Here is a 24,873-nt window from a genome sequence, read left to right as displayed (position 1 = left end):
GGCATCAGTTTACCAAGAGGATGTGCCGAAGCAAACGCACAAATCCAAGCACTGTGTGGACTTCTGGGGACCAGGTTCTTATAATTGTGAGATTCGATGCTGTTGGGCCTTTAATTATCTGCACTTAAGAACCTAAATAATAAACATTGCAAGGACTCAGCGAGTTCAGAATTATCCTCGTAACAGTGACTCTCTTGGGGTTTTGCTGATTTCTCCTTACTTGAAGGGTGTGAATGGAGTAGACAAGTGGGGAAAATGAAAAGCAAAAAAAGGCAGTGTATCTCCTCTTTCTTTCCTGGAGGAAAATTCATCTGGAGGAAGTACCTTTAATGTTTACAAGGAAGCCAAAGTGTTCTGTCTTCATTGCTTTCTTTGCCAGTGTCTTCTCCCAAGCTCGTGTCAGCAGTATGCTTCCAAGGGAAAGCCTCAACAGTGGTAATAGTAATAGGTAAAATGTATTTAGCACATACGTGTCAGTACTGTTCTCAGACAGACACACATACACAAGCATTAATTAGTTAATAAATTAATAAAAATATAAACATAACATGTTAATCCATTATCTACATTTTACGAATGAAGATACTGAGGCACAGGGAAGTTAGTCACTTGACCAAAGTCATATAGCAAGGAGGTGGTACCTGCAGGATTCTAACCCAGACACTCTGATTCTAGGGCCAGCCTCGTCAGTGTTAGCCAAAAGAATATCAATAATAATGAATTACCAAAAAGAAATTAAAACTCCCTAAACATTTCACACTCTTTAGACAATGTTTTTACATACATACTGTCTCATTCTGAGATGGGTCCTAATCATTCCCATTTCACAGCTGGAGAGACTGAGACCGGAAGCTTAAGAGTGTTGACCAATATCAGTCAGTGAGTGTGTGTCAGAACCAAGAACTCCATACTTAACGGTGCAAGCCTCACCACTTAACAGCTTGTGTTACTGAGGGAGTTGCTTCACCCCTCGAAACCTCTTTAAACCAATTTCCTAATCTATAAAGTGGGAATAATAATAGTTTCTGCCCAGTGGGTTTGTTGGTGTATCAAATGAGGCTATATGTGTAAAACAGTTTATACAGTTCATAGCATATAGCAAGTCTGCGATAAATGTTTGTTATCATCATTAGTAAAATCATCTCCATTATTACTGGAGTTGATTTTCTTTTTCACATTATTGGAAAGAAATATGGATAATTCCTCAGCTGGGTTTTATTATTCTTAAATGTATACTCCTTACTCTTAAAACTACCTACTTAAAAGAAATTCTTCAATGTTAGACTTTAAGCAAAGAAAAACTCTGCTCTACTACAGAGCTTCCTGCTCTACAGGAAGCTGGTGAAGTAGAAAGGTGAAATTTCACTCCATAAGCACTTTTCTTTTCTCTTGGAGGTGGACACTAAATGATTTGTGTGTGTGCATTTGTCTATGCAGCTCTCAAAATTAAAATTCTTTAGAGGGAACCATTGAAAACCAGTCATTCAAAAAGCTTAAAAAATGACATCTTGAAGAGGTCCTCGGTGCTAATTCATCAAAGTTAGCAATGATTCAACTGTGATTCTTTTTTCAGATTCATTTCTCCCACGATATTAAATACCATGAAGCTTTGCAACATTGTATCCCAATGAACGGAGATACCAAGGGCAAAGTGGAATGGGCAAGTGGGATGACCCCACTCTAGCAGCTCTCTTAAAAAAGATAAACAAAAAAAAGCTCTTTGGAAAGAATCACTTAAATTGGACAATTTCTGCACTTAATAGTATATTGATGGGGTCACCTATTTTAAACAATTGAAGATTTGCCTGAAGTTTACAATTAGCCTTTGTATATCACCTTGAAAAATCTTTTCACCAGCATTACCTCATCCAGGCTTTACACTAATCCTGCAAAGTGAGCAGTATTATGTTCCCATTTTACAGAAGGGAGAACTGAGTCATGGAGAGGTTATCTAACCAAGGTCAACAAGTCAGTAAGGCTAAGAACCAGGAATGATACTGTCTTCCTTCTCCGTATCTCCCGTTTTTCACACTGTGAGGAGTACCTAAAGAATGATTAAAATCGATAACATCTCAATCATAATAAATAAATATCCTCATATGAAGTTCAAGTTTTAAAAGTTAGGGTCATCTATTTATGAAATAAATTGAATGCCAGACATTTAGCAATCCTTGCTGAGCACATCCTAGAAACAAACATTAGTCCAGGGGTAAATATGAAATATAAGACCCAGTGTCAGCTCACAGAGATGAAACATACAGTTTAATTAAGAAGAGAAATACAAGCCTGTTAACACATAAAATAATAGTGTATGAAAATTGGTCATTACTTTAGATCAACTTTTCCTAAGCTGTAAGTTGTCTTTCTTCCTGGTTCTTCCAGGTGTTAATAATTGTTCTGCCTTTAAAAACTTGGGAACAGGGTGTCAGGGGGGTGTGCTTCATGGTGGGAAGATATTCTATGGCGATACAGACATCCTTCTCTTAGAGATTGACAGTGCACAAGCTGCCCATCCCAAGTTCCTAAAGTCCCACAAAAATAATGAAAACCTCTTTAGCTTTGTTGAGCCAGCATCTCTAAACATTTCATCATGAAACAAGTTTACTCACAAAATCTTGTTGAGGAATGAATGTCCTCGAAAAGAGTGATCCTCAAACTTGAGAATACATAAAAATCACTTGGAAAAGTTGTTAAAATACATTCCTTGGCTCCTCCCCAGAAATTCTGATTCAAGAGGACTTGGGTACAGTCTGAGAACTTGCATTTTTTTACAAGCTCCTAGCCAATCCAATTTGCAGATTTGAGAACTACGTTTGAGTAGTATCTCTACAAAACAGTTTCTAAGATGTTCCTCTAGAATGCTAGACCCTTGATATGGACTGAATTGTATCCGCCCCACTGCCAGTGAAATTCAGATATTGAAGTTTTAACTCCCAATGTAATTATACCTGGAGATAGAGCTTTTAGGAGGTAATTAAGGTTAAATGAAGTCATAAGCGTGGGGTCCTAATCTGAGAGGATTGGTGGATTTGTAAGAAGAGGAAGAGAGATAGATCTCCGCCCCCCCCCCCCATAGAGATGTTCAGAACAGCATTATTGTTAATGGCATTCTTGTGCATATCTCATTGTTCACATGTGCTGGAGTTTCTCTAATGTATTCTGGAGTATATTGCTGGGTCAAAGGCTATGCAAATCTTCAATTTCCACAGATGTTATACTAAGGTGTATATATATATATATATATATATGATCAATGAGAGAGTTTCTCTTGCCCTTCATTTTCCAGATTCACATTTACAAGGAGCGCAGATGGCCTGTGGGTCAGATTGACTGATCAGAAGATCATTGCCAAGCCAATGTGAAAGATACCGATGGTCTGAGGAAAATAGACACAGTAGAGACAAGGTAAGAGAGGAAAGAAGTGAACATATTTACAAACCAAACCCACAGGACTTGGTAAGGGATTGTGGAGACACACGGAAGGGGAAGGAACCAAGAATGACTCTTCAATTTCTAGCTTGAATGCAAGGAGGGAACTTATGTATAGTTTAGCTGATGATAAATTCCCTTAGAACATGTTGCCTTTGAAGGACAGGGAGGAAACCAGAAAGCACTATCCATCAGGCACTTGGATAATCAGGTCTGGGGACTGAGAATAGATCAAGACAGAAAACACAATTTGCGGTGTTGTCAAAACAGGTGAAATTAGAAGAACTGGATTGGGGAAAGTATGTGGAGTCAGAAGAGAAGTGAGCTGAGAAAATATCCTGGGAAACACTAATATTCAAAGGGAGGGACTTCCCTGGTGACACAGTGGTTAAGAATCCGCCTGCCAACGCAGGGGACACGGGTTCGAGTCCTGCTCCTGGAAGATCCCACATGCCGCAGAGCAACTAAGCCCGTGTGCCACAACTACTGAGCCTGTGTTCTAGAGCCCGTGAGCCACAACTACTGAGCCCGTGGGCCACAACTACCGAAGCCCACGCACCTAGAGCCCACGCTCCTCAACAAGAGTAGCCACCGCAATGAGAAGCCTGCACCCCTCAATGAAGAGTAACCCCCGCTCGCTGCAACTAGAGAAAGCCTGTGCTCAGCAACAAAGACCAACGCAGCCGTAAATAAATAAATAAATCGATAGATAGATAAATAAATTAATTAATTAATTAAATTTAAAGGGGTATAGAAGGGAGAGAAGACTGTCGAAGAGACAGTGACTAAAGGAGCAGCCGGAGGAATCGAGAGTATTAAAGAGTAAGTGGTCAACTACATTAAATGCAGGGAGGAAACCAAGAAAGTGAAATATGATAATTAAACATTAGTGTCACAATGAGACCATTGAACCCATGTTAAATATGGTTTCAGTGGAAAGGGCGTAGGTGGAAATGACTGCAGTGGCTTATGGAATAAAAAGGAAGAAGAACAAATGCAGATAGCCAGTTTTCACTAGTTGGGTTCTCTGTAAGTAGACACTGAGATGTAGTTTGGGTGCAAGATGTTTATTGAAAACCAACACGTGTGAAAGGAAGGAGAATGATCCCAGGAAATTTGGCTTCAGAGACCATGAGTTAACCACTATATCATATTACCCTCTCTATTAAAAAAAAAAAAATCCATCTCATGCCACCAGAATCAGATTCATCAAATCTTTCTGTCCCACTATGGTCACTATTTCACTATTTTCATCCTTCTAACCTTGCTAGGGAAACTGAAGTGAAAGGTTAGGAGAGCAAAGAATGTAAAAGAAAATTTTATATTTCTCCCTTTGATTTTTTCCCCCATTGTTGCTTAGAATGAAACACTTAGAAAACATGAGATAAACTTGTTGTCTGCAAACGAAGCCCCATGATTATGAACTGTGAATCCCAGTAATAGAATGACTGATGGTATTGACACATGACCTCTACTGCTAGGGACCGGGAAGGGAGGTGACTTAAGTTCACTGAGCCTAATCACAAGCAAAATAGAAATGATCATAGCTTCTCTTCTTTATCATGGGGTTGCTCTGAAGCATCAGTGAGAGCTCACTGTTGGATTCGGCTCCTAGCATACAACAGGACTCAGGCATGGTAGATATGAGTGTCCCTGCCCATCAGTGTGCTGGAGGAGGAGCAAGGCTAGCCTGCAGTTCCCCAGTGCTCACTGGGAAGAGACGGAATGAAGATGGGAAGGTTGGGGATCTGGCAAAGATGTCTCCTGTCTGAAAAAGACTTCAGTTAACTTTCAGTCAATTTTTTCTTAGGAGCTAAGAAGTGAAAGTTGACACGACTATCAAGGAAACACACCAGTTGTTAACTAGGCCCCCCAGGAGGAAGTCAACAAGCTCCACCACATCTAACAACACCTACTGCTGGGCAGCCCTTACCCAAAGTCAGGCAGCTCTTCACCTAGGTCTCCTGTCTTCCAACTGGGGGATGAAGAAAGTGCACCAAGAGGAAATTATTTCACTTCCTCCCAGAGGCAAGGAGGAGGTGAAGGATATCAGCATGAATTGAACATCTACTACACGCTGGCTGCATTACATATGTTGTGCAGTGTTATTATCCCACCAGACAGATGAGGACACTGAGGCTCAGCTGCTTGTTTAAGGCACCAACATCTAGTTATGCAGGGAGCCAGGCAGGTTATAAAAGTATGTCAGCCGGGTACCCAAGTTCCCATTCTTTCTATAGCTACATCAGATGTTTCTCCAAATAATTTAGGTTTTTTTAAACCTAAATTTTCTTTTAAAGCATGGGTCCCACGTGAAAAGAGGCTGGCTTTTGGAACATATCCCCTTAGGAGGGTTTCCATCATCACTCCACCTTCTTCCTCTGTGCAATCAGCACTTATTGTTGGGCCCTTCTAGAGGAGTTATCAATCTAGGAGGAGAGATGGACACATAAGGAAATAACTTTCATGTAACATGGTAAATGCAAAACTAGAGGAATGCATTAGCAACTATGAAGGGCAGAGGATTGGGGACCCCTAACTTAACATGGGGGTTCATGAAAGCCTCTTGAGGAGAAACCCCTGAATCCTAAAGTATAAGTAAGATTGGACAGAAAAGAAAAGGGGGGAAGGGGATTCCAGAGAGAAGTAACATGAACAAAGGCAAAGAGGCATGAAACAGCCTGAACTCTTTGGGCAAATTACTAGCAATCTGGCAGTACTGGAGAATAATGTATGAGGTCAAGAGAGGGGAGAAATAAATCTAAACAGATAAGGGTCCTTTATAAGCTAAACTCTAGGTGCTACTGTAAATATACAGATAAGAACACTACATGATGGAATGTTTAAGACCTTTGGTGGAATAAGTTTAAGAACTTCGGTAGACATTTCATTAAACACTCCTATCTGTGGAGGCAGAATCCCACGTCATGTCAAACTTAATACAGTGTACTTACATCACACATTGACACATTAATTCAAAAGATATTTATTGAGCACCTACTATGTACCAGATACTCTCCTAGTCATCTAGTATCCAGTACTAAAAAATCACAAAAAAGAACACTGTCCTGCTTGGAATGACCTTCTAGCGTGAGCAGACAATACAGAAAATAATGAATTATATGTTATCTCAGGAGATGTTGCATACTATGCAAGAAAGATGTATCAGGGAAGGGAGCAAGAAGTTATGAAGAGAGAGGTTTAAACATTAATAGAATGTTCATGAAGATCTCAGTTGGAAGGTCATGTTTGAGAGAACATCTGAAGGAGGTAAGGGACTTGGCCAAGCTGAACTGGGGGAAGAGCATTCCAGGAAAGGGGACCAGCCAGCGCAAAAGGCCCTGAGGGGGACGTGTGCTGGCAATATTTGAAGAGTGGCAAGGAGACCAGTATGGCTAAAGCAGACTGATCAACAGAAAAGGGTGGTAGGAAATGAGGTCAGAGAAACAGGAAACAAGGGCTTTTTAGGTCATTGGGGATTTGGGTTTTTCCCTGAGGGAAGAGAAGTTCCTGGAGTGCTTTGAGCAGAGGATAATATATCTGACTCAGGTTTTAACTGGATCGTTTCATGGGCAAGAGTGGGAGCAAGGCGGCCGGTGAGGAGACGGTTGCAGTAATCCTGACAGGAGGCGCGGAGGGCTTAGACCAGGGAACAGCAACAGAGGTGGTGGAAAAGTGACTGGTCTCTGGGGCTGAGAAATGGTGGGTAGGAAGAGAATAGTGTCAAGGATGATCCAAGATTTTGACCTGAGGACATGAAAAGAAGACAGTGGAGTTCTGCTTGCAGCTTTGTTTTACTTTAAAAATATTTGAAATAATTATACTTTTGAGTTTTATTAATACATTTTCCTATATGTTCTTATGATTTAAACTTGCTGCATTTTAATATAAACCATTAAAAGTTGAGTTAAGTTGACCTTGTAGACAATATATTGTAGGCAATTCATTAACATCTATTAATTTTTGATTCTTCAATTTTCTTTTCAAATTTCAGAACAATATATTTGTTTTTTTGGCTCTCAGGCAGCCCACTGAAAAGCTCCTCGTCCTAATCACTCTTCCTGTAGTGGGTGATAAATAAAACATCTCTGCGTGCCTTCTTGAAGTTTGTAGTCAAAGGCAGAAAAAATTAATAAAAGCAAATATATGTATTTTTAACTCCCATGGTTTGGTTCCTAAAGCTCATGTAAATTATTTCATTTAATTCTCACAACAAACCCATGAGGTTAGTGCCTCCATTTTAAGGTTGAGGAGGCTGGAGCACAGAAGGTTTGAGTGACTGGTCTAAGATCTCACAGGTATGTGTTGGCTAAGCTGGGATTTGAATCCAGAAAACTATGTTCCTGGCATCATTGGGTTCTCTTAACCAGGTCTTGTGGCTTACTGTCAGGAGTGATATAACCCCAAGAAGCATTTGTAAATGAAGAGGGGGGCTTTTGACTCATTCCAGTGATGGAGGAGCACCACTGTCATCAGGGAGGGGCAGGGAGGGGAAACATCTTTTATCCAGTGGAAGCATCACACCAGAAGGAAATGTCCTTCCCAAAAGGTCAGTAGCTCTCCTCCCCTTAAGAAATGCTAAACACTGCCAGGGTCCCATGATCCGGGGACAACTTCCCCTGGAGAACGCTCGACGCGCCTCAGGCTGGTGCAACGTCATGCCGGCCTCTGCTGCCGCAGGCTCGCCCCGCATCCGTACCCCTCCCTCCCCCCGGCCTGAGTGAGCCAGAGCCCCCGAATCAGCTGCTCCTTTAACCCCGTCCTGTCTGGGTGAAAAACGGACGCCCTCAGGCGACCTACACGCAGAGGCAGGGCCAAATCCAAACCTGAATCCCAGGAGCTGTGGGAACAAAGAAGAGAAAGCGAAATCTCTCCCAGCAGCCTCAGGAGCAGCGCATTAAATCTCCACAGTCAACTTGATGTACCCTGCATCTGTGGAATACCTGAATAGACAAAGAATCATCGCAAATTGAGGAGGTGGACTTTGGGAGCAACGATATATATATATTTTTCCCTTTTTCTCTTTTTGTGAGTGTGTATGCGTATGCTTCTGTGTGTGATTTTGTCTGTATAGCTTTGCTTTTACCCTTTGTCCTAGGGTTCTCTCTGTCTTTTTTTTTCTTTCTTTCTTTTTTTTTTTTTTTTTTTTAGTATAGTTTTCAGCGCTTGTTATCATTGGTGGATTTGTTTTTTGGTTTCTTTGTTCCTTCTTCATTTCTTCCTCCCTTTTTTTTTAATTACTTAAAAAAATTTTTTAAATAATTATTCTTTGTTTTTTATTTTAATAACTTTTTTATTTAATTTAACTTATTTTATTTTATCTTATCTTTTTCCTTCTTTCTTTCTTTTTTTCTCCCTTTTATTCTGAGCTGTGTGGATGACAGCATTTTGGTGCTCCAGCCAGGCATCAGGGCTCTGCCTCTGAGCTGGCAGAGCCAAGTTCAGGACATTGGTGCACCAGAGACCTCCCAGCTCCACGTAATATCAAATGGAGAAAATCTCCCAGAGATCTCCATCTCAATGCCAAGACCCAGCTTCACTCAACGACCACCAAGCTACGGTGCTGGACACCCCATGCCAAACAACTAGCAAGACAGGAACACAACCCCACCCATTAGCGGAGAGGCTTCCTAAAATCATAATAAAGTCACAAACACCCCAAAACACACCACCAGACGTGGACCTGCCCACCAGAAAGACAAGATCCAGCCTCATCCACCAGAACAAGGACACTAGCCCCCTCCACCAGGAAGCCTACACAACCCACTGAACCAACCTTAGCCACTGGGGGCAGACACGAAAAACAACGGGAACTATGAACCTGCAGCCTGCAAAGAGGAGACCCCCAAACACAGTAAGTTAAGCAAAATGAGAAGACAAAGAAACACACAGCAGATGAAGGAGCAAGGTAAAAACCCACCAGACCTAACAACTGAAGAGGAAAGAGGCAGTCTACCTGAAAAAGAATTCAGAATAATGATAGTAAAGATGATCCAAAATCTTGGAAATAGAATGGAGAAACTACAAGAAACGTTTAACAAGGACCTAGAAGAACTGAAGAGCAAGCAAACAATCATGAACAACACAATAAATGAAAATAAAAATTCTCTACAAGGGATCAATAGCAGAATACCTGAGGCAGGAGAACGGATAAGTGACCTGGAAGATAAAAGAGTGGAAATAACTACTTCAGAGCAGAATAAAGAAAAAAGAATGAAAAGAATCGAGGACAGTTTCAGAGACCTCTGGGATAATATTAAATGTGCCAACATTCGAATTATAGGGGTCCCAGAAGAAGAAGAGAAAAAGAAAGGGACTGAGAAAATATTTGAAGAGGTTATAGTTGAAAACTTTCCTAATATGGGAAAGGAAATAGTTAATCAAGTCCAGGAACCACAAAGAGTCCCATACAGGATAAATCCAAGGAGAAACACACCAAGACACGTATTAATCAAACTATCAAAAATTAAATACAAAGAAAAAATATTAAAAGCAGCAAGGGAAAAACAACAAATAACATACAAGGGAATCCCCATAAGGTTAACAGCTGATCTTTCAGCAGAAACTCTGCAAGCCAGAAGGGAGTGGCAGGACATATTTAAAGTGATGAAAGGGAAGAACCTACAACCAAGATGACTACCCAGCAAGGATCTCATTCAGATTTGATGGAGAAATTAAAACCTTTACAGAGAAGCAAAAACGAAGAGAATTCAGCACAACCAAACCAGCTTTACAACAAATGCTAAAGGAACTTCTCTAGGCAGGAAACACAAGAGAAGGAAAAGACCTACAATAACAAACCCAAAACAATTAAGAAAATGGTAATAGGAACATACATATCGATAATTACCTTAAATGTAAATGGATTAAATGCTCCAACCAAAAGACATAGACTGGCTGAATGGATACAAAAACAAGACCCTTATTTATGCTGTCTACAAGAGACCCACTTCAGACCTAGGGACACATACAGACTGAAAGTGAGGGGATGGAAAACGATATTCCAATCAAATGGAAATCAAAAGAAAGCTGGAGTAGCAATTCTCATATCAGACAAAATAGACTTTAAAACAGACTATTACAAGAGACAAAGAAGGACACTACATAATGATCAAGGGATCAATCCAAGAAGAAGATATAACAATTGTAAATATTTATGCAGCCAACATAGGAGCTCCTCAATACATAAGGCAAATACTAACAGCCATAAAAGGGGAAATCGACAGTAACACAATCAAAGTGGGGGACTTTAACACCCCACTTTCACCAATGGACAGATCATCCAAAATGAAAATAAATAAGGAAACACAAGCTTTAAATGATACATTAAACAAGATGGATTTAATTGATATTTATAGGACATTCCATCCAAAACCAACAGAATACACTTTCTTCTCAAGTGCTCATGGAACATTCTCCAGGGTAGATCATATCTTGGGTCACAAATCAAGCCTTGGTAAATTTAAGAAAACTGAAATTGTATCAAGTATCCTTTCTGATCACAACGCTATGAGATTAGATATCAGGTACAGGAAAAAAATCTGTAAAAAATACAAACACATGGAGGCTAAACAGTACACTACTTAATAACCAAGAGATCACTGAAGTAATCAAAGAGGAAATCAAAAAATACCTAGAAACAAATGACAGTGAAAACCTGACGACCCAAAACCTATGGGATGCAGCAAAAGCAGTTCTAAGAGGGAAGTTTATAGCAATACAATCCTACCTTAAGAAACAAGAAGTATCTCAAATAAACAACCTAACCTTACACCTAAAGCAATTACAGAAAGAAGAACAAAAAAACCCCAATGTTAGCAGAAGGAAAGAAATCATAAAGATCAGATGAGAAATAATTGAAAAAGAAATGAAGGAAACAGTAGCAAAGATCAATAAAGTAAAAGCTGGTTCTCTAAGAAGATAAACAAAATTGATAAACCATTAGCCTGACTCATCAAGGAAAAAAGGGAGAAGACTCAAATCAGTAATTAGAAATGAAAAAGGAGAAGTAACAACTGACACTGCAGAAATACAAAGGATCATGAGAGATTACTACAAGCAACTATATGCCAATAAAACGGACAACCTGGAAGATATGGACAAACTCTTAGAAATGCACCACCTTCCAAGACTGAACCAGGAAGAAACAGAAAATATGAACAGACCAATCACAAGCACTGAAATTGAAACTGTGATTAAAAATCTTCCAACAAACACAAGCCCAGGACCAGATGGCTTCACAGGCAAATTCTATCAAACATTTAGAGAAGAGCTAACACCTATCCTACTAAAACTCTTCCAAAATATAACAGAGGGAGGAACACTCCCAAACTCACTCTACGAGGCCACCATCACCCTGATACCAAAACCAGACAAAGATGTCACAAAAAAAGAAAATTGCAGACCAATATCACTGATGAACATAGATGCAAAAATCCTCAACAAAATACTAGCAAACAGGATCCAACAGCACATTAAAAGGATCATACACCATGATCAAGTGAGGTTTATCCCAGGAATGCAAGGATTCTTCAATATATGCAAATCAATCATTGTGATACACCATATTAACAAATTGAAGGAGAAAAACCATATGATCATCTCAATAAATTCAGAGAAAGCTTTCGACAAAATTCAACACCCATTTATGATAAAAACCCTCCAGAAAGTAGGCATAGAGGGAATTTTCCTCAACATAATAAAGGCCATATATGACAAACCCACAGCCAACATCGTCCTCAATGGTGAAAAACTGAAACCATTTCCACTAAGATCAGGAGCAAGACAGGGTTGCCCACTCTCACCACTATTATTCAACGTAGTTTTGGAAATTTTAGCCACAGCAATCAGAGAAGAAGAAGAAATAAAAGGAATCCAAATCAGAAAAGAAGAAGTAAAGCTGTCACTGTTTGCAGATGACATGATACTATACATAGAGAGTCCTAAAGATGCTACCAGAAAACTACTAGAGCTAATCAATGAATTTGGTAAAGTAGCAGAATACAAAATTAATGCACAGAAATCTCTTGCATTCCTATACACTAATGATGAAAAACCTGAAAGTGAAATTAAGGAAACACTCCCATTTACCATTGCAACTAAAAGAATAAAATACCTAGGAATACACCTACCTAAGGAGACAAAAGACCTGTATGCAGAAAATTATAAGACAGTGATGATAGAAATTAAAGATGATACAAACAGACAGAGAGATACACCATGTTCTTGGATTGGAAGAATCAATATTGTGAAAATGACTATACTACCCAAAGCAATGTACACATTCAATGCAATCCCTATCAAACTACCACGGGCATTTTTCACAGAACTAGAACAAAAAATTTCACAATTTGTATGGAAACACAAAAGACAACGAATAGCCAAAGCAATCTTGAGAAAGAAAAACGGAGCTGGAGGAATCAGGCTCCTGGACTTCACACTGTACTGCAAAGCTACAGTAATCAAGACAGTATGGTACTGGCACAAAAACAGAAATATAGATCAATGGAACAGGATAGAAAGTCCAGAGATAAACCCACTCATATATGGTCACCTTACAATGGAGAAAAGACAGCCTCTTCAATAAGTGGTGCTGGGGAAACTGGACAGCTACATGTAAAAGAATGAAATAGAACACTCCCTAACACCATACAGAAAAATAAACTCAAAATGGATTAAAGACCTAAATGTAAGGCCAGACACTATCAAACTCTTAGAGGAAAACATAGGCAGAACACTGTATGACATAAATCACAGTAAGATCCTTTTTGACCCAGCTCCTACAGAAATGGAAATAAAAACAAAAATAAACAAATGGGACCTAATGAAACTTAAAAGCTTTTGCACCGCAAAGGAAACCATAAACAAGACGAAAAGACAAACCTCAGAATGGGAGAAAATATTTGCAAATGAAGCAACTGACAGAGGTTTAATCTCCAAAATTTACAAGCAGCTCATTCACCTCAATATCAAAAAAACAAACAACCCAATCCAAAAATGGGCAGAAGACCTAGATAGACATTTCTCCAAAAAAGATATACAGATTGCCAACAAACACATGAAAGAATGCTCAACATCATTAATCATTAGAGAAATGCAAATCAAAACTACAATGCGATATCATCTCACACCGGTCAGAATGGCCATCATCAAAAAATCTACAAACAATAAATGCTGGAGAGGGTGTGGAGAAAAGGGAACCCTCATACACTGTTGGTGGGAATGTAAATTGATACAGCCACTATGGAGAACAGTATGGAGGTTCCTTAAAAAACTAAAAATAGAACTACCATACGACCCAACAGTCCCACTACTGGGCCTATACCCTGAGAAAACCATAATTCAAAAAGAGTCATGTACCACAATGTTCACTGCAGCTCTATTTACAATAGCCAGGACATGGAAGCAACCTAAGTGTCCATCAACAGATGAATGGATAAAGAGGATGTGGCACATATATACAATGGAATATTACTCAGCCATAAAAAGAAATGAAATTGAGTTATTTGTAGTGAGGTGGATGGACCTAGAGTCTGTCATACAGAGTGAAGTAAGTCAGAAAGAGAAAAACAAATACCATATGCTAACACATATATACGGAATCTAAAAAAAAAAAAAAGGGCATGAAGAACCTAGGGGCAAGACAGCAATAAAGATGCAGACCTGGTAGAGAATGGACTTGAGGACACAGGAAGGGGGAAGGGTAAGCTGGGACAAAGTGAGAGAGTGGTAGTGTATATATGGACATATATACACTACCAAATGTAAAATAGATAGCTAGTGGGAAGCAGTCGCATAGCACAGGGAGATCCGCTCAGTGCTTTGTGACCAGCTAGAAGGGTGGGATAGGGAGGGTGGGAGGGAGGGAGATGCAAGAGGGAAGAGATATGGGGATATATGTATATGTATAACTGATTCACTTTGTTATAAAGCAGAAACTAACAGACCATTTTAAAGCAATTATACTCCAATAAAAATGTAAAAAAAAAAAAAAGAAATGCTAAAAGCTAAGCTGCCTTTTCACTTATCTTGCCCATTTCCACCTTTTGAGTCAAATCTTTGGTGACGTAAAAGGCTAGGTGTTTGGTGTCGATGAGTTTTGTGAATTCTCTCATGTTTCCTATTTCTTCTGTCTGTATCCTGAATTGCCACTACCCTGAGCTAGCTCTAAGAGTCAAATCCCATTACATTTGTTTTGGGGATGGGAAAACTCTTTGAGCTGTCCTAAATTTCTAGCTATTAAATATTACTCAGTGTAAATAAAACATTGACTGGGACTTAATGATATTTTCATTTCAGTATATCCTGAAGTAACATGTACTCTGCATGTAAAATCAATCAATGTAACATCTTTGGGGTATTTCTGAATGAACAGGGGGCATCAAGTCAAAGAGGAAGAGGTGAAAATGTCTAGGGTGGCTTGAAAACCTGCTTTGAGATTGGCACTCTTACATGCTCTGAAAGGTTAAGGTCATGCAACTAGTAAAGAACAGAGTCCGAATCCAACATCAGATGTGAGTCCACAGCCCATGTCTTGATGCTACATCATGTTTCCTCCTGCATTGGGAGTCAGAAGAACTGGGTTCTAATCCTGAACCTGCTGTTATCTAGCTGAGCGACACTAATCAGATCATGTAACTTCTCTGAGTCTTAATATCTACATCTATAAATAAGGAAGGCTAGAATACTAAAGCTTCTTCTGTCTCTTCCAATCATTGGTTTTATAGGATCTTGGCCAGTAAATGGTTTATTATATTTTAGGGAAACAAATTTTGTCCTCATGTTGTTGCCAGACCTGTTGCTCTTAACTGCTACAACTGTTTCTCTTTGTTGAAGACATTTGCCAGCCCAAACGTGATGGGTCTATAAGGCTCTGGCATTTTGCCTAGGTCTAGCCCAGGAAATTCCACTAACAGGTCCACTGGGCATCTGAGACCACCGGGCTATTTGTCATACCATGCCAATTGAAGTTGGACAGAGATAAAAGTTGGCTTTTATGATTTGGGGCCAGAGCTTGAGAGAGAGTGGGGTACAAAGCCAAAAGCATGGTCTTCAGAGTCAAGCGGGCATGAGTTCATATCCCAACTCAACCACTTTCTGGGCGTGTAGCCATAACCAAGCAGCAGTTTAAGAGGCACTTTCACAGAGAGGCCTTGCAGGGTCTCCCAAGTTGGTTTAGTTCAGAACATGGGTTTTACCCATTATAAATCTTATCATATTTAACCATATGTATTGGGCACTTAATAAATACTTTGAGAATAAATGTTGAATAAATAGTCTTTGAATAAAAAGTCACTTAACCTTTCTCAGTCTCTGTATTCACTCCTGTGAGACATGCAAAGAAGAGGACAGGGTTCTTAAGCAAAAAAATCAGGTTGAAATGCTTCAAAAATAGCAAAACACTGTTGCGATGTTAGATTGTATGATTACAGTCTGAAATAAACTAGTAAAAAAATAAATCTCATATTCAAGTAGGGCTTTTTTTGTCACTTAGAAGTTAGAGGAAGAAATGAGGAAGCTAAAGATTACTGAGTGTCTGTGATGTACCAGACACTGTGTGTGACAGGATGATACACATTTAATATTTGCCTAAAAGTTCAAAAGTTCAAAATTCAAAAAGAATTTCCAGAGGAGGGAAATAGGGTCCTGACAAAAGCAAGGTTTGCTCTAACTTTTCAGACACTTGAGTGAGCCTTGGGCTTTTTCTTCTCATTTGGAACTTTTGAGGCCGCCGCTGTTAGAAGGAAAAGCTAGTGATGCTTATCTATGTTCAGAGCCAGCAGATGTCCTCTTCCTCTCCCGTGGTTGGTCCCACTGTTGTTCAGGTGCTGCCTGTGAACAGCCGCCCACAGAAGACGGAAAAGATGAATCCGCAGATTGCTACAGGCACAGGCTCATCTAAATGAGGTAGCAAACACTGCAGAGTTGGGTCTACCAATGAGATACGATTCCATTTCAGAAGGACCACACCTTTCTTAAAAGTGACAGAGGTGGAACATTGCCGAGAGGAATACCGAAAGGGTAGCTGGGTTCTGTGGGTTGTACCCAGAGTAAGAGTCAGAAGATCCAAATTGTAGCCCAAGATCTATTGATTGCTAATATCCTTTGTAAGCCCGTTCCATCACCTGCAAAATGGGTCACTAAGCATCCGCACATTCGTTTATTCATTTATTCATTCACTAGATAAACCTGTAGTAAACCTGTATATATCACCGATTATGCAAGACACTTACACACAAGGATTTGATTACTACAGATTCCTGCACTGAAGGAGTCACCTTCTAGTGAAGGAGAAAAGCATGAAAACAAACAATGAATTTAGCAAAAAGTTCAAAAATTCTTACTGAGATATATGAAAAGTGCAATGTGATCACAGAGGAAAGAGAATATCTTACTCTCTCTAGGTGACTAGAAGTTTTCAGTGAAGTGAAGATATTTGAGTGAGCCTTAAAATATGTTAGAATTTATCAAATAAAGTAGGTAGAGAAGTGTGTTCAAGGCAGAGACCGTCCTAAGGTGCTGAGTCATGAAATGGCGCAATGCCTAGCCCAGAGCAGCCGCGTTAAATATTTGTTTTATGAATGAATAAATGTATGTATGAATGAATGAATGAACATTTGGAGAAGCATAAAAAAATTAATTGTTCCAGGATGGATTGTGTAAGATTTAGAGAAGATAGCAGTGGCAATATAAACTGTGGGAAAGCTGGGGATGAATTTAAACATTCAAATAGGTAGATTTGACATAATTGTGTTTTGTGTTTTCCTTCTTTTTTTTTTTTTTTGGCCACACTGTGAGGCGGCTTGTGGGATCTTAGTCCCCCGACCAGGGATTGAACCCTGGGCCCTCGGCAGTGAAAGTGCCGAGTCCTAACCATTGGGCCACCAGGCAATTCCCCATAATTGTGTTTTTCTAACCTAATTTTGTCCAGCAATTGATTCAAGCTCTTGTTTAAATCCCAAAGTGATCTTTATACTTTTTGATCTCCCCCATGTTTGAATCATGAACAATAGTTTCTTTGGGGAATTTGACGATGATATGATTGTAACAAATCAAGCAGTAATGTTGTAGTTAAGGGTTACAATTTTTAATTAACACATTCATTTATTAGTCATTCATTTACCTATTAAATATAAATGTATCCAAAGAATGCATTTATTACTTCAACAAGTGATTATTAAGCACTTATTGTGACCTGGGTATTGGGCTGGGACCTGGGCATATAGTCGTGAACAAAGCAATCATGCTTTGTGCAGTTATGGAGCTTATAGTCTGGTGGGTAGAGAGACCATATTCGAATCCATATCTCAAATGGAGGTAAGCATTGTACTAGGAAAGAAAAGAACAATGTGCTAGGAGAGAGAATAATGGAAGTGGATGGCCTAATCTAAAGTAATTGTTTATGGAATATGGTAAACATTACCTCTGCCTGTAGCAGACACTGCTTATTGCCCATCTATTGGCTATTTCCTTTTTTTCATTGCTAATAGGAGCCCAGCTTAGTTTGGGGTGACCATATTAACAGCCCTAGTGGAATCACTATGGCTAATCTACATTTTCCATGGTAAATCCACACTTCTTTTCCAGATACTCATTTTCCAGCCTCTCTTTTTTTTTTTTTAATAAATTTATTTATTTATTTTTGGCTGTGTTGGGTCTTCGTTTCTGTGCGAGGGCTTTCTCTAGTTGCGGCAAGCGGGGGCCACTCTTCATCGTGGTGCGCGGGCCTCTCACTATCGCGGCCTCCCTTGTTGCGGAGCACAGGCTCCAGACGCGCAGGCTCAGTAGTTGTGGCTCATGGGCCTAGTTGCTCCGCGGCATGTGGGATCCTCCCAGACCAGGGCTCGAACCCGTGTCCCCTGCATTGGCAGGCGGATTCTCAACCGCTGCGCCACCAGGGAAGCCCTCCAGCCTCTCTTATAGCTAAAAGTGACCTGATATATAAAGAAAGTCATTGATATATAAGGAAAGTCTTCAGGGGAGCCTCTGGAAAAGATTTTACATCTTAATAAAAGAGATTAATACTAGAGACTGCCGTACCACTTTTTTTTCTTTTTTGAACATTTCATTGGGAAGTTATGACGTTTAGAATTGCAGCAGTCATAGTGGTCTTACGATGATTAAAACAACAACAACAGTATGAGTGTGTTAGAGAAGATGAATAGAAAACCTTTGCTCTTCCATAAGATTTTTTCTGCACTAATACTAAAATCAAATGCCTTCAGATGTCCAGTCATATTAGAAAATTAGGTGCTTTTTAAATCTAAGAATGTAGGTTTTCTATTACTTGCAGCTAAAAGCCACAAGATTGTAGGCTTAATAAAGACAGGGTTGTGTCTCTTTTGTTAAAAATGGATTTCTCAGTTCCTACCAAAGTGCCTAGCACATAAGAGTCACTTAATCAACACCTGTTTGATGAGTGAATAAAGGATGGATGGGATTAATGAAAATTGCATAGGCAGTAGAGGGTCTTAGGAAAAGCAATTTTGAGATAGTCTAACCTCAATCAATCACTCCTTCACAGGGTTGGACCAGGGAGTCACATAGGACATGGGACACAACCCCACCAGATGATTAACTCAGTCCTGAATGATAGAGGTTTGTTAATACAACCACAAGATCTACCTCACCAAAATTTCTCCAGAGCCAATATTCTTTCATCTTAGGCCAGTTATAGGATCAGAGAAATTGGGTTTAGTCCCCTCAGTTTCTATATTTCACACTACATTTTCTTCATATTCCAACTGTAGCTTTCTTATTTCTCTCTCCCTTTCCCAACTTGTGGTTGTTATTAAATAAGTCTTGGCCAGCACAATAAGGCAAGAAAAATAAATAAAAGGCATACAGATAAAGGAAGAAGTAAGGCTGTCTTATTCAGAGATGATGTGATTGTGTAGAGAGAAAATCCAAAAGAGTGTACAAACTATCAGAGCTAATAAGTGAATTTAGGAAGGTCATTGGTAACAGAGTTTGTATTCAAACGTTAATTTATTTTTGTGGACTAACAACTGAAAACTGGAAACAGTGTTTAAGACAATAACATTTACAATAGCATCAAAAAATATCAACTCATTAAGACTAATTCTAATCAAAATTTCCAAGATCTCTACACTGAAAATTGGAAGATATTGCTGAGAGAAATTAAAGAAGACTTAGATAAATGGAGAGACTTATTATGTTTATGGTATGGATAACTCATTATCTCTAAGATGTAAATTCTTTCCAAACTTACATACTGATTCAATGCAATACCAATTAAAGTCTCTGAAACTTTCTTCTTTGTTATTGTTGGAATAGACAAGCTGATTCTGAAGTTTTTTTATAGAAATGCAAAGAAACTAGAACCCAAAGAAATTTTGCAGAAGAAGGAAATTGGCAGACTTAAACTGTCAGATTTTGAGACCTACTACAAAGCTACAATTATTAAAAGAGTATATATTGCTACAAGAATAGACAAATAGACTAATGCAATAGAAGAGAGAATCCAGAAACAACCATACATGCACAGTCACCTGATTTATGACAAAAGTGCCAAGGCAATTCAGAAGAGAGAGGATGATGTTCTAAATAAACCATTAGGTATCTGGATATAAACAAGTAACCCTTGACTATATGTCATGCAACACCCCAAAATTCATTACTGATGGAAAGTATACCAAATGCGAAGATATACTTCTAGAAAAAAAAAGAAAATATTTTCATACTTTGGATTGGCAGATATTTCTTAAACAGGACACAAGGAAGTGAAAAGGCAAGCCAAAATCTGGGATAAGGTTTTTATAATATTGTACATGTATGGTTATATCTGACAAAGGACTCATACCTAGAATACCTTACTAGAATACTCATACCTAGAATACCTCTTACAAATTGATAGCAAAAGGATAAGTACCCACTTTAAAATGGCAAAAAAACCCCAACCCTTCAACAGACACTTCATACAGATCACTCAGGAAAATGCAAATTAAAACTACAATGAGTTATCACTACCACTACATCCTCATCAGGATGGCTAAAATTTTTAAAAAGACTAAAAACGCCAAGTATTGTTAAGTAAGAGGAGTAGTTGGAACTCAGTACATTGCTAGCTGGAGTGTAAATAGGTGTACCCCTTTTGAAAAACTGTTGAAACTATCTACTAGAGTAAAACATTTACCTACACTATGACCCAGAAACCCTATTCCTAAATATATACCCAAGAGAAATAAAATATATGCAAAGACATGCACAAAAGTATTCATAACCAGCTTGATTCATAACAACCAAAAACTGGGAAAAATTCAGATATCCATAAACATAAAAATGGATAAATTATGGTCCAATCATACAATGGAACACAACTCAGCAATAAAATCAAACTGCTGATATATGCAACAACACAGATTAAGTGCACAACTATTATGTTGAGTGAAAGAAGTGAGACACAAAAGAATGCATGCCATATGATTTATATAAAGTTCAAGGATAGGTAAAGCAAATCTATAGTAATAGTGATTATATCAGGAGGTGTAGGTGGAAAGGGACACAAGGGAAGCTTTTAAGGTGATAGAGGCTACACAGGTCTATACAGGTATGCAGATATCTAAGCAATTAGTGAGCTGGACACAAGATCTGAGCCCTTTATGTACCTTACTGATGTATTTTACACTTCAATTTAAAAATTTTTAAAATATTTAAAAAAATTATTATAGTTCACATTTCCGAAGACTCTGCCTCCACGTCTCTCTCTGTCTCTCTCTGTTTCTCTCTCTCTCTTTTTCCTTGAAAGCTAAGTCAAACCTCAGAGAAGCAAAGAAAATCCACATGGACAAATTTGCATTCAAGTAGCTCATCAAAATAAGACAGCAAAATCAAGTTGAGACTTGAATTGCCTGCTTTGGATAGCTGTAACAAAGACTCACTGGATAATTGCCCCAAATCCCACTTGACTTTGTGTCGTGTCCCTTATTGACTTCTTGTATGAACGTTTAGGAGGAGATGCAGCAGAAGGGAGTAACTTTCCAATAACAGTGGCTTTCACCCACCAAGTTCACTGGACCCTGAAGATTATAGCCCCAGCCCCATTCTACTCACAGTTAGCAGTGTGACGCCAGGATGACCATGTAGCCCTCTGGGTCTCTGAACCCTTACTTGAAACACGAAGGGGCTGGACTGAGTGTTCTTAGATATCTTGTTTTCTTCTAATGAAATACAAATAGTCTCTATCCATTCTTTCATGTAGCTAGTATTACTTAGTACTTGCTATAAAACCAGGTATGTTATATCAGGGGTTGGAATGTCAGGAGGTTCATTTCTACTTATTCAATACACTATGATTTTAACCTCCAGTAAATGAAAGAAAAAAAAAAACACAAGATCATTCATTTGATGCAAGGATGATCTTCACACCCTAGCAATGGCGGGGGTGGGGGGGGATGGGAAGTGAGGATTCAACAAGCAACAGCAGCAGTGATGTCCTGCTTCTCTTAAAAGAGAAAACAGCCCCAAACACATTGGACTGACAGGATTCTTATGTGTATAGCTGGGAGTCTGAGTACTTGGGGTCTTTCTATTTCCTTCCTCCCACGAAGAATACAAAGTCAACACCATGCCAGTGGTGGAGTGTTTGGGTGCACACCTGAGTGGGTGAGGATGTTTACATGTATAGGGAATGTGCATAGCTCTATATTTATTTTGTGTACATGTAGTGTGTATGTGTGCTTGTGTGTGCATGTTTCTTAGTGGTTGCCTGTAAGGATGCGGATATTTGTGATATGTGTTTGTGTATGTGTGTGGGGTATACATAGAAGCTGTCTGAGGCTTTATCTCACTCTAAGGTTTGAGTAATCATGTAAAAAGTGTGAGTCAGAAAGGTGAAGGGTATAACTGTTTAATGATATGAAATTCATTCAGAAAACTGTGTTTTGTAACTGCTGAAAGAAGTATTGAACAGTTTCTCGTAAAGTTACAATAGCCAGACCTACAGAGGAAACCCCTCCTAGCTTGGAATTCCAGAGTGTTCCCTAGAGTTTGAAAGGTGGCCAGAAAATGGCCAGGCATTTAAAAGAGAAGGGGATGGAGTGGGGGGGGTGCCTGGAGTCAAGGGCACAAATTCCACTTTCATAAATAATTTCAAGAGAAAACTAATGGATCTATACTCAATATCTTCTCTCTTACCATTTTGCTTTTGTTTTCATGTCCTATCTTCTAGTGTGGCCCAACACATAGTACAGGAGAAACCAGTAACCATGAATTCCCTCTCTTCTTCCTTTCACTAAATGATCTCAGCACCCTCATCTGTCAAATGGATATAACGATTCTTATCTCCAAAGTAGTTGCTGTGAGCATCAGATGAACATAAGCTTATAGCTTACAGGCTGTAAACTCTGTGGAAGTAGGAAATACTCCTGATTTGTTCATCTTATCTAGTGTTTTAACACAGCACTTGGCACATAATAGGTACCACAAAAATATTTGTTGAATGAATAAATGAATATATTGAAAGGTGACAATTTTTAAATAAACCATTAGGTGCTACTATAAAGTCATTTGGTGCTAATGGTGAAGGAGAAGAAGTAGGGAAGAATTCCTCTAATTTGTATTCTACAGGTTTTTTCAAGACAGCTTGGGAAGGAGGAAGGAGATAGTCTGGTTGGGAGCTAGAGGCTAGAGTCGGCAAGACACACTGAGGCCAGCTCATGCTTACAGAGCCCACCTCCTTCTCCATATCCCCCTTCCCTGCTCTGACCCCCTCACCCATCTGTACCTTTGCGTCTCTCATAAACACAAATCCCTCATTTGACCAACAGGAGCTGCTCCTCTTCTGAGCTTGACAGTGACACTGATGCCACCTGCCCAGCAAGGTGGGGAAGATAGAGCCTGTGCAGCTCAGGCACATCTGGGTTTATATTCCTACTCCAGTAAATATACAGGCCCTGGTATTGACAGGATTGTATTTATACAGGAAAAAAGCACAGTGAGAGACACAATTTCACTGAGATGAAGCGTGCAGTGGAACACAGAATTAATGATATCTAACACCACAAAGCGTTCTGGTGAGCCCTCCTACAAAAGGACAGAAGTGTGGGGATCTACCCACCCGAGTACCCGAAATACTCATCACTCTCCCGGATGATTAGATAAATTTAGGAGAGCAAGCCACCTACACATCCTCCTCTCCCATCCCAGGTCCTACACTGTTTGGATTCCAACAGCCATCCACAGCTTGCCTGAACTATTTGCAGTCATTATAGTGCAGTGTTCTCCTTGCTTGGGGGTTGGTTTATAATTTCCTCAAGTGACCTAATTTCAATTATGCTTCCAACACTCCTTCCCCAGTAAGTGTATGTCAGGCTTGGTAGGAGCTCAAGGCTCAGGGGATAAATGAGACAGAGTTTCTTTCCTTCTGAAGCTCACCGATACAGTGGACTGTAAAAACTAGCTTTATCATTTTCTTTCCTCTGTTCCCAGTGTTTCTTCTAAACACTAGGCAAAGGCTGTAAGGTTCTTTTTCTCATTTACTTCCTACCACAGCTCTGTGTGGTACGTATCCTCATTAGACCCATTGTAAAGATGAGGAACTGAGGGTAAGATGGTTACATAAATTGCCTAAAACATTCAAGTTACTGATGAGAGGTTCAAAATTCAAATTTAAACAGTCCGACTGTCAAATTGCACGTCATTTCTGTGTTAGGAAAGAGAAACAGATGAAATGGCACAGAGCCACCTAAATGACTACAGAAGTTTAGGGAGAATGGTGCAGTATAATTTTAGCCGGGTCTTGAACGATGAATAGAAGCATGCAGTTAAAGAGAAGTGAGGGGACTTTTGGCAGAAGAGACAGCATTTACAAAACAGCTGGAATTATAAAAATTCCTATATATCTTGAGAGTGTAAGGCCGAACTCACGGGCAACACCCTCCCCAGTGTGGGTTTGGGTGATGGTGAAGGGGTGTGGAGTGGAAATGAGCCTGGAAAGAGTCCTAAAGTTTTCAATCAAGACTTGAATGGCCATCTTCTCATGCTAAAGAGGACCTTAATAGTTGTGTGCTTTTGATTTGAGACACCCGGTTACTTAGAGTTAAAAATGTGAATGTGTTGGGTGATTATCAGATCAATGCCTCCATAGTTATAAAGCAAGTTTTCCTGTGTGGCTCAGGTGTGACCTAGAAAATGGCGTCGAAAATCAGTCCATGAGTTTTCAGCAAAGCATCAGGATTTCAACGCTCCCACATGGAACCATAGATAAGAATGTATAAGTTCCAGGATAGTAGTTGGGGGCAGGGGGAGAAGATGGGGGCCTTCCCACCTATCTACGTTTGACCAGAAATGTGATGAGCTTCACCAGCTTGTCATGACTGTGAAATGGGGTTGAAGATACGGTCTTCCTATCCCACCTATCAAGGGATCTCAGGAGATACATCCTAGGCATACAGAGCTGTGAACAAAATAGTGCCCCATTAGAAC

General features: G+C 39.5%; 1 long non-coding RNA gene across 2 annotated transcripts in view; it reads left to right on the top strand.

Moving 5' to 3' along the window:
- LOC118883705 overlaps nt 1–24,873 on the top strand; it is a 51,673-nt gene that overhangs the window by 14,189 nt on the left and 12,611 nt on the right. Inside the window, exons 2-3 of one of the 2 annotated variants that reach the window (XR_005017080.1) lie at nt 3,287–3,405; nt 7,424–7,522. This is a non-coding gene — a long non-coding RNA (uncharacterized LOC118883705). Of the gene's footprint in view, nt 1–3,286; nt 3,406–7,423; nt 7,523–24,873 lie in introns of those variants that run through there. The other variant, XR_005017079.1, reaches the window with a different exon arrangement.

Source organism: Balaenoptera musculus, chromosome 17, assembly GCF_009873245.2.
Source record: "Balaenoptera musculus isolate JJ_BM4_2016_0621 chromosome 17, mBalMus1.pri.v3, whole genome shotgun sequence".
In the NCBI taxonomy this organism is placed as follows: Eukaryota; Metazoa; Chordata; class Mammalia; order Artiodactyla; family Balaenopteridae; genus Balaenoptera; species Balaenoptera musculus.
This window is presented reverse-complemented; position numbering and strand designations above follow the sequence as displayed.